Here is an 11,759-nt window from a genome sequence, read left to right as displayed (position 1 = left end):
GACGCGGGGTCCTCGGTGGCGGATGTAATTTAAGTGTGTGTGGCTTCATCATAGAGAGGTGATGTGTATGGCAAAGACCACCAACGATGGGGTGCGAGAGAGAAAAGGCCCGTAGAGAGAGAAGAGAAGGTGTGCGCGCGTGAGAGGAGTCGACATCGAGAGAACGTGTTTGTTCGAGAGACGCCGAGGAAGACTACTATATATCGATGGTGCATGTAGGCGGGAATTAAACGAAGGGATGGTCTTATTGGTTTCGGGGATATAGGGGAAGAGTGAGAGGGGGAGGGTAGCTAGAAGGAGATTGTTAAGTGTGAGTGTGTGTTTTACCCATCCAGGCGGAAGTTATGTGCACACAAGAAGAGAACAATTCGATGTGGCGTTAGGGTTGAGGGTAATTAACTACGTATGGAGACATACAGACCTTGAACGTGCATGTGCGAGAGGTATACATGTATATGTGGGATGTGTGTGTGTGCGCGCGCATGATCGAGATAAATGAAAGAAGACATAAGTCATAAGATCAACGACATGGGAGAGATGGATCGGTATGACAATATGCATGCATGTGAGAGTGCAGGGAAGATGGCCCGACAATTGAGCATGTGTTTTTGTCTTTAAGAGATAGTGGCGTGGGCTAGAGCATGCATCTATGGCGAGCAGAGGGTGTGAGACGCAATGATTGTGCAAAATATATCAACCTATAAATGCATGTATGGAGAGACATATATAGTGTGGGTGATATGAAGCAAGAGTGCGTGCGAGAAAGACATGTTGACAGAGAAACTATAGATAGATACAGAGATGGAGATGCTAGCTAGAGGGACATCCGCTAGTTTAGTTTTGGAGATGACCATTGGGTGGTTAAAAGGGTGAAGTTATGTGTGTGTGAGAGAAAGATAAAAAGAGGGCACTTGACTGCATGTAGAGAGAAACATATGTAGTGTGCGTGATAGGAAGCAAGAGTGAGGGCGAGAAAGAAGGTTGATGGAGAAACAGATAAATAGAAAGATAAAGATGCTAGCTAGTGTGCGTTAGAGATAGGTGTAGAGTGGATCAGAAGGCTGAGTTATGTGTGTGGGTGTGAGAGAGATAGGGAGAGGGTGCATGTGAGTCACATACAAACAAATATCAGAGAGAAATGAGATCCCGAGAGACAGAATTTTGTGTCTGCGAGAGAGAAAGATATTTCACAATGAGAGTGATAGCTAGAGAGACATATGAGGGAACGCAAGATATCTCTAGGGAGAGAGAGTGTGTGTGAGCGACATACAAGAGAATGGTGGAGAAATATGAGACCCTGGGAGACAGAGTTTATGTTTGTGTGTGAGAAAGAGATATTTAAGAGGAAGAGTCGTAGCTTCTCATACCTAAGGAGCAAAAGACATCTCTGTGTGAGTGGGGGTGTGCGAGTGGCACACAGGGGAATGGTAGAGAGAAATGAGACCCCGGGAGACAAAGTTTTGTGTTTGTGTGAGAGAAAGAGATTCCACATGGAGAATCATAGTTAGAGACACATAGCAGGGAGCGAGATATACTTAGAGAGAGATAGAGTGATGAAGGTCGAGGGAGAGAGTACCGTCAGTGTGTTATGAAGATAAAAGATCATTGTCGACATACAGGTAGCACGAGAGATACCCGAGAGACGATGAACGCGTATAGGTCTAGAGAGATACTCCTATATAAGCTTGAGTGATAGCTATATGAGATGAATATCTGGATTAAAGGGGATTCAAATATTTAAATTGGAGATCACGACATCGATAATATCATAACGCAAATTGGTGTATCAAACATGCATATTCATTTGAATTTGGGGACACGTGTAATGTTATATAGTTTATCAATATTAGTGATCCATAGATTCTTTAATTAGAGACAATGCATGGTTTATATGCAATTAATGTCTAAACGGGATTACACTATATGTTGCGTGTGTGAAACACATTATACATGTTTGAGAAGTAAAAAAAACCGCATGAAACACACATTAATTGGAGACAGTTAGCGAGGAATGCATACATTGGATTTCAACATGAAGTGGTTTCAAATATTTGAAAATCCAAATTAAGATGGATACAACCTTATGAATCTAAGATCATGCCATTTGTAAACCATATTTATGTATAAGGGTGTTGTGCTTTTGAAAGTATATATAAAAAATGATGTATATAGAATTTTATTCCAATCGAAAATGGATCCTGCTCGAACAAACATAGAATACAAACGGGATTCGAATTGAGTTGGCACAGTAAACGTGCACTTTGCAAATTTTGAACGAAGCGGGGAAAGTCGCAGTAACCGCCTGAAACCAAAATTGATCTATCAAACATGCATACTCATACGAATTCACGCGCATATATGTTATTTAATATGTAGATATTACTGATCCATACATTTTAGTAGAACATAATTTGGTTTAAATTTTTTGAATTCAACCTTATGATTTTGAGATCATTGTATTCGTAAATCATATTCTACATATAAAGGAGCAGAATTCTTTGTTATGCTTTTGAAAGTGTATATAAAAAATGATGTATATTGAATTTTATTCCAATAGAAAATGGATCCTGCCCGAACAAAAATAGAATACAAACTGGATTCGAATTGAGTTGGCACGGTAAACATGCACTCTTGCTCTGCACAAATTTGAACGAAGCGGGGAAAGTCGCATTAACTGCCCAAAACCAAAATCTGCAAGAAGGAAATTACTGCCTATCCATGACACGCAAAGCCTATCGGCTCGATTTCTATAGGTTTCGATAGGGGTAGGTTTGTAATTTCACTCAAACGTGACATAACCGCCTCTCACCCGGATTCATACACGATGGGCGCCAAAACACAGTGTCTCCTCGGCCGAAATCGACTCTCTCCCCGATCCATACACTGTGCGCGCCAAAAACAAACTCTCGTCGGAAAATATTCGGTGTATGCGAGATTACCGTCCTATCCCCAACCGACTAATATTGTTGTGATGTAGGAAATTTGAAACGGGGGCTAAGTTTGTAAATTTGCTCGCATTTGAGACAAGCGCGCCCTGAAGACATGGTTCCCCCTTCCTCTCTCCCTCCATTTCCCCATTCGTACACCGTGGGCGCCAAAACACCCTCTCCATCCCAGCCTCCACCATCCGCCACCCCATCCACCGCCGTCCTCCTCCACCATGCTGGAGCTAATACCCCGAGGCCGTCGTCCATTACAAGAGATCGACCTCTCTCATCCACGACTTCAGACCGAGATCCTTGCATCTCGTCCTCTCACTTCATCCCTGCCGTCGTCCACCTTGACGCTGCCGCTCTACGACCATCTCATCCACCGTGCCCTGCCGCCACCGTCTACCCTCCTAGATCTGCTTCCACGCCGCCGACAGCCATTGCTACCGCAACACCGTCAAATTCTCAGCAGATGCATACACGGTGCCGCACTAGAGGCGGTACTCTTTCCTATCTGCTCAACTTATTTATCGCAGCAAGAAAATAGATCGCCACTGCTTTACTCTAATTTCTTGTCCATCAATTACTTTTTAGTTGAAAGCAAACATTGGTTGCGAAGTTGCCTTTGTCCGGTTTGCACCTTCAGATCCGCCATGGCACTCTCAACACTATACTTGCAATGTTTATGGTTTTCCCCTTTTATATTCCACACTAGTTAAATGACAGTAGACAAAATTTATAAATTGGTTCAGTCAATTTTTCAGAGCTCGCCGGAGTTCGCCGGTGCGAAGGAAGGGGCTCGGGTGGGGACGGTGGTTGTGGGGGGCGGTGGTGGGGCCTCCTCGAATGAAGAAAACTTGACGCGGGTGGGGGCAAGGGTGGGGTGGGGGTGGTGGAGGAACACAGGCGATGGGGGCCGGTGGTCCAGCCGGCCCGTGTGGTGTTCTATATGGGAAGAATCAGAGACGACGAAGAAGAAGGGTTAGGAGACGTAGGATCTTCATCCAACCGCCTGAAATGGTCGACTGACCCAAATGACAAAAGTCAAGCGACTTGCATGCAGACATGCCTTTATATTCAGTACCATCATCGTACCTGCTTAGCACTGCTCCCGAATCCATCAAGCTAAACAACGTGCCACTCATAATTCCAAACTTGTTGCTCAAATACGAATCTGATATCATGCTGATATTACTAAAACAGATAACGTTTAATTGGTCAGCTAATGTTCCTACTTTACTTTCGAAAAGCACGTGCACAACATATAGAGAGACAACAGGGAGTTGCATTCTTAATGCGCTCTGGTTCATCATGTGTGGGCACTGCACAACGAACATTTTATTATCCAAAATGTACTTGATCTTCTTTAGCATGTTCCTCTTCCGTTCTTCTTTAATAAGTACTCTCTTTGTTCCTAAATACAAGTCTTTGTATAGATTCCACCATGGACTACATATGGAGCAAAATGAGTGAATCTACACTCTAAAATGTATATCTATACATCTGTATGTGATCCATAGTGGAATCTCTACAAAGACTTATATTTTGGAACGAAGAGAGTGTGATAGTAGTACAGTATGTTTCTTGTAGTGAAGTGAGCAGGGACATTTGAAGTGTAGTGGTCTATATGGTCGGTTGTGATGGACACTTTGAACTCTTCGGGCCTCTTTGATTCATTGGATTTTGTAAACATGGGAATAGGATTTGTAGTGGACTGCCCACTTGAATCCTATAAGAATAGCAAGGAAATGCGGGGAGCTATGTCGCCTTTGAGAGTTACACTGATATTAACAGTACCGCACCTTCAGTTGAAGAAGGCTGCTATCCGAAGCCTTTCTAGCCATGCCGGCAATACTAGCACATATATTCCAGCAAGTTCCACTTTGCTGATTTTACTCTGATGCTGACGGTTTTTCCGTTATATCTACACTATGATCTGTGTAGCTGCTTTGTGTTGCACTAGCAGCAGTCCACTCTTGAAGCTAAACACCACAATGACTTACAAAATTGGCACCAAGGCATTGAGTGCCATTCTGGATGCAATGAAACTCATACGCTCCCCACCTATTGATTCTTGTTCAGAATATGATCCTAATGACTATTCTAACCTCGAGGAGTCAAAGGCAGATGGCATGTCCTATTCACCCATCAAGGTGCCTATTCTAATTTGGCAAGGTTTTATTGATTGCGCGTATCTTGCATATGTTGTCTTGCATTTCTTCTACTTTGTTGCACCGCCATCTGCTTAGTTTACTCATCATATATTTTGAGATGCCATGCCCATCCATTATCAATACATATTCCATCTGTCGTCATACCATGATTTTCCACTCAAATGTTGTTCTTGTGCATCAGACATCAAAAAGGAAGAGGGTGATTGCCGAACCTCAAGGAGCACCAGCAAAGTCCTTGAAAAACGTGGTGGTGCCGAAGAAATCAGACAGCACCCCACTTATATTGGTTGTACAACCAGTGACACAAAACGTAGGACCGACTCCAGCAGACTGTACCCATACTTCACTGGCCACACCACTAGCCCCACCACACAGGACCTGCACTCTAGCAAAAGGTATGCCGATTTCAGTTGCCATAGCACCAGTTATACCAAAGAAAAATCCCACTCCAACAAAAAGTACAGCAAGTCCACCGGACGAAGACCTATCCCAACTACAGAGACGGCCAATTCCTGCAGATTGGAACCCCATTCCAGTTATTCCTAGTTTAAAAGACAATGCTTTCAATGTTGTTAGGGACTACGTGCATATATTCCCATCATGGGAAGATTATAGTGAAGACAAACACCATTTTCACATCTTCCTGTCCCACTTACGTGTAAGTGCTATTATTCATGGTGATTATTTTCCTGTTTTCTGCTGATTGAACACATCAATGATTTACATTACATTGTTGTAAGTAGGTGAGGGTCAATCTGGATAGTCATAACGAGCAAAGCTTGCTTGCGCTTTTCAAGGAAGCATTGCAGCAGTATTGGTGTTACCTGAGGAAATCACACTTTGATGGCAAGTCTATAAACGAATTTCTGGTGAAGTCTCCTGTGCTAAATTTAGAAGACATTGAATGGAAAAACCTTGTTATGCACTGGTTTCGTTCCCAGGATGAGGTAATGTTTATGATATCACATGACAATTTGAACTTCTACTTTTTTGCATGTGCCTTACGGATCTTTTTTGCAGGAAATCTGCTCAATGAAGAATTCCGGTTTGAAATGAACGACAGGATATCGCAAATATGCTGCCCACTGCTTTGCTCTTGTTAGTACCTATTGTCCTGTATCACTGTACTTGCATACATATCTGGTTCATTATGTGACAGCAGTATGCATGATAGCTTGCTTATCAATTGTTTGCTCCAAATAATCTGATCTGTATGAATGGTTACATTAGTGTAGAATATATCCAATGCCAATGAAAATTTTTAGCTCTGCATTGTTCTTGTAAGTACATGTTGTCCTTTACCAGTGTACTTATATTGACTGGTAGTTGTTCATGCACCATCACCCTGCAGCTTATTTTCCTTTGCCCTCCATTTTATACACATCAGATCTATATTTACTCTTACCATAAGGTTGGATAACACCGATGGTACGGAAGAAGTTTAGCTCTGCATTGCATTTGGCTGTACCTTTTGCCTGTATCGATGTACTTACATTTATAGCTACTTGGTTATGTAGCATCACTCTTCATCTTATCTTAAATATTCTCCATTTTTCCTTATATTATCACATCTATATTTATCTTAACAAAATGTAGAATAAAGGCAATGCTTATGAAGAAGATTCTGTGGTAAACTTCTTGAATTGCCCCCCCCCCCATCAGCATGGACAAGTGCTTTATAGAGCCTGTCTTCACCAATAATGTAAGTTTGTCCTTCTCAAGCCTTCAAACTTTGGTGTGTATATTTGGTTAGACATGACTGCAACAGTTGTTTATTTTTGGTGTTTGCATCAAATTGCATGTTTAAAGTTTATTATGTAGTTCATAAACAAAAGTTTATACTTCTCAATTTAAGTTTTCAGTTGTACAACCAAGTTCCTTCTTCATACCATGTAAATTAAACTATACAGAGAAAGTGATCTTCTTTTGCACCGCATGTATGCTTTTGTTCCTGATCCGTAACCCAGTGGTGTGGTGAACCTACCCTCTACATCACAATGTCATATTCTGCAATGTCTTAACTATGAACAATGTCATATCATTCTGCTATTATTTAAACCGTCTCTTTATTTGCCAATCCGAAATGGGATAAATTGACAATACACTAACCATTGATACCTATGAGTTCTTGATCTGTAATCCAGTGGTGTCGTGAAGCTGCCAACTCCTTCACAATGTCATTTCCTGCCATATCTTGACCTGAACAATACCATATTGTGTTAATGGTATTTTAAACTATGTCACTTTATTTGTTAGTAAGAAATGTGATGAATTGTCAGCACTGATACTTATATGTACAAAACCTGTCATCTGTCTGCTTGTTTATCTTTTAGAGTGAGGAGGACATAAGTGTCAAACAAGCGCAGTCTCATCAGCTTGCTCAGCTGCATGCGCTACAGCTCCCGAGAAGGGCTAACCTTTCTTGAAATCTATTAAAGTGTTGTCGGTTTTGTATATTATTTTGTCGGCGTGTTTATTTGCAATAGTGGTGATCTTTGATGCCCAGTGTATGTAATCAGTTGTCTGCTTGTGCTTTATTATCATAGTGGCAAACTTTGATGCCCAGTGGATGTAATATGCCACAATTTCTTTATTGTATAGTCTAGGTTTTTCCTTATTCACGATGCTGCAGTTATTTTACTGTATATATATCCTGTCTTTGTAGTAAACCGGCCAAACCGTAAAATTACAGTACATAATCGGGCCGTCATGCAAATCACTATGTATGATCCGCATCATGGGCCCCGTCATCTTGGTCCGTCAACAAGCCTAAATGTAAATTGGCCCACTAGTAGATTCGGGCCTTTAATAGGCAGAGTAAACCGCCGGCCCTATTTTCGCAAGAAAACTCAATGGGCTTTTAGGAGGCTGAAAAGTAGGTTGGGCCTGAAACGTGTCGAACAGCTCACGGGCCGGCAGCAAGCCTGAGGGAGTCCTGGACTAGGGGGTGTCCGGATAGCTAGACTATCATCATCGGCCGGACTATCATCGTCAGCCGGACTCCAAGACTATGAAGATACAAGATTGAAGACTTCGTCCCGTGTCCGGATGGGACTTTCCTTGGCGTGGAAGGCAAGCTTGGCGATATGGATATGTAGATCTCCTACCATTGTAACTGACTCTATGTAACCCTAGCCCTCTCCGGTGTCTATATAAACCGGATGGCTTTAGTCCGTAGGACACAACAACCATTACAACAATCATACCATAGGCTAGCTTCTAGGGTTTAGCCTCCTTGATCTCGTGGTAGATCTGCTCTTGTAATACCCACATTATCAATATCAATCAAGCAGGACGTAGGGTTTTACCTCCATCAAGAGGGCCCGAACCTGGGTAAAACATCGTGTCCCTTGTCTCCTGTTACCATCCGCCTAGACGCACAGTTCGGGACCCCCTACCCGAGATCCGCCGGTTTTGACACCGACATTGGTGCTTTCATTGAGAGTTCCTCTGTGTCGTCACCGATAGGCTTGATGGCTTCTTCAATCAACAACGACGCAGTCCAGGGTGAGATTTTTCTCCCCGGACAGATCTTCGTATTCGGCGGCTTCGCACTGTGGGCCAATTCACTTGGCCATCTGGAGCAGGTCGAAAGCTACGCCCCTGGCCATCAGGTCAGGTTTGGAAGCCTAAACTTCACGGCCGATATCCGCGGAGGCTTGATCTCGACGGATCCGAGCCGCAGCCGAGCGTGCCGCACTGTCACGATGGGCATGATCTAACTCTACCGTCGGACAGTACCTTGGAGGCCGCACACGAATCCGCTCCGACCCATAGTCCGGAGCTGATCACGCAGAACGAGGACGGGTGGCTGGACACTGCCTCGGGAGCTGCAACTTCCACGGCAATGGAGCCGAACACTGACCTTGCCCCTTATAAAGCTCGTGACTCCGAGGTGCCGGACTCCCTGCCGGACTCTGAACCTCCTGCGCCCCTGCCAATCGAATCTGATTGGGCGCCGATCATGGAGTTCACCGCTGCGGACATCTTTCAGCACACACCCTTTGGCGACATCCTGAAATCGCTGAAGCATCTCTCGCTATCCGGAGAGCCCTGGCCGGACTACGGCCAGGATGGTTGGGATGCGGACGACGAAGAAATTCAAAACCGACCCACCACCCACTTTATAGCCACTGTCGACGATCTAACCGACATGCTAGACTACGACTCCGAAGACATCGACGGTATGGACGACGACGCCGGAGACGATCAAGAAGCAGCGCTCACTGAGCACTGGAAGGCCACCCCGTCACATGACATATATATGGTGGACACCCCAAAAGGAAGCGATAACGAGGAACAACGGGGCGCGGCAAAGGATAATCCCGCCGATAAACAACCAAAACGGCGACGCAGACGCCGCCCTAAGTCCCACCTCGACAAAAACAGCATTCCTAATGACCCAGCAATAGAGCAGGGCAAACCAGTGGATGACGAACATGCAACCAAGCAACCGTCCGAACAGGACGAATCGGATAATCAATCCATGCCCGGCAAAACCAACAGTCCGGACAACCTCACGCCGGACACACCACCGGAGCATAAGAACCTTCACAAAAGACTCGTCGCCACTGCAAGAAGTCTGAAGAAGGAAAAACGGAAGGTCAAAACAGCGGAAGACATACTCAGAATGAAGTGGAGCAAAGTACTCAAGACCGCAGACAAATATGGCAATGGCCACCAAACAAAGAGCTACCCGAAGCGCAAGCTGCTGCCAGAATTTGACGTGGAAGCCATAGAGCCCCATAGTCAAAAAACAAAGAGGCCGCCTGGCCGGATAGACGGCCAGACGATAGGCCAAAAGCGACAAGCGGCGCCGCACACAAGCCGACTTATGATCCTGGGAAAACAGACGGCCCTGCCAGGTCCATTTACGGGCCAAAAAAGAGGGCCCCAGGAAGCAACACAACACATCAAGTGAAGATAGCGGCACCCCCAAATACAGGGGCGCCGCACACCCACTATGTTTCACCGATGAGGTGCTAGATCATGAATTTCCAGCATGGTTCAAACCCATAAACATAGAGGCATACGACGGAACAACAGACCCTAGAGTCTGGATAGAAGATTACATACTACACATACACATGGCTAGAGGAGATGATCTCCACGCCATAAAATACCTACCCATCAAGCTCAAAGGGCCAGCTCGGCATTGACTCAAAAGCCTCCCAGAAAACACCGTTGGAAGTTGGGAAGAGCTTGAGGACGCGTTTAGAGCAAATTTTCAAGGGACTTATGTCCACCCTCCGGATGCAGACGATCTAAGTCATATAACTCAACAGCCCGGAGAGTCGGCGCGCAAATTCTGGAACAGGTTCCTTACCAAAAAGAACCAAATAGTCGACTGTCCGGACGCTGAAGCCTTAGCAGATTTTAAACACAACGTCCGAGACGAATGGCTCGCCAGACACCTCGGCCAAGAGAAGCCAAGGACAATGGCCATGCTAACAAGCCTCATGACCCGCTTTTGCGCGGGGGAAGACAGCTGGCTAGCAAGATGCAGCACCAGCGACCCGAGTACATCCGAGATCAGAGATGGAAACGGAAAATCACGGCGCAGAAAAGATCAGCGCCGGAATAAAGAAAAAGGCCAAAGAGCACGGCGGTCAACGCCAGATTCAAAAGCTCTTAAGGACAACAGTGATGAGCTATCCAACTTAAACAAAATTTTGGATCGGATATGTCAAATCCACAGTACCTCCGGAAGGCCTGCAAACCATACCCACCGAGATTGTTGGGTTTTTAAATAGTCCGGCAGACTCAACGCCGAACACAAGGGGCTCGATGCGCTAAGCGAGGATGATGACGAACCCCACTAGTAGAGCACCGGAAGACAAAAGACTTTCCCACAAGAAGTCACAACAGTAAACTCACTTCATGTGATAGTACGGAAAAACAATGCGGCACCCGCTAAGATAGGTGTCGCACGATCCACCCCAGCGGAACCTCGAGATTGGATGTCAAAACCAATCACTTTTGACCACCTGGATTATTCCAGAAGTATCCGAAACGCAGGATGGACTGCTCTGATATTGGATCCTATAATCGACGGACTGCAATTTACACAAGTCCTGATGGACGGCGGCAATGATTTAAACCTGCTATATCCGGACACAATCCGCAAGTTGGGGATAGACCTTACTAAAATTCGACATAGCCGCACTTCCTTCAAAGGAGTGGCGCCAGGCCCTTACGCCAAGAGCACAGGCTCCTTATTACTAGAAGTTTTGTTCGGGTCACCTGACAACTTCCGACGCGAAAAGCTAATCTTTCATGTCGCCCCATTCAAAAGTAGCTATCAAGCACTATTGGGACGTGAAGCTTTCGTCCGCTTTAACGCAATACCACATTACGCGTATCTTACACTTAAAATGCCCGGCCCACGCGGCATCATTTCATTAAAAGGTCGTCTAAGACCCCGGACACGGCTGGACGAGTCCGGAATAAATAAGCTAGGGGCTACCTAGCCGCACACCCCTTCACAAGGGGCTGTGCATATAAGCAATAATGAGCTAACATAGGCTCAGCTTTATTAACTTATATTTCAATTTTCTATGCACTTTTTCGCACGATTTCCTTTCAAACTAAGTTCCTCTCTTTTTATAGATGAACAACGTGCATACCCGTCCAGGATACGGCACAACAGAGACAC

The sequence above is a fragment of the Triticum dicoccoides genome, chromosome 2B, assembly GCF_002162155.2.
Source record: "Triticum dicoccoides isolate Atlit2015 ecotype Zavitan chromosome 2B, WEW_v2.0, whole genome shotgun sequence".
NCBI lineage: Eukaryota > Viridiplantae > Streptophyta > Magnoliopsida > Poales > Poaceae > Triticum > Triticum dicoccoides.
This window is presented reverse-complemented; position numbering follows the sequence as displayed.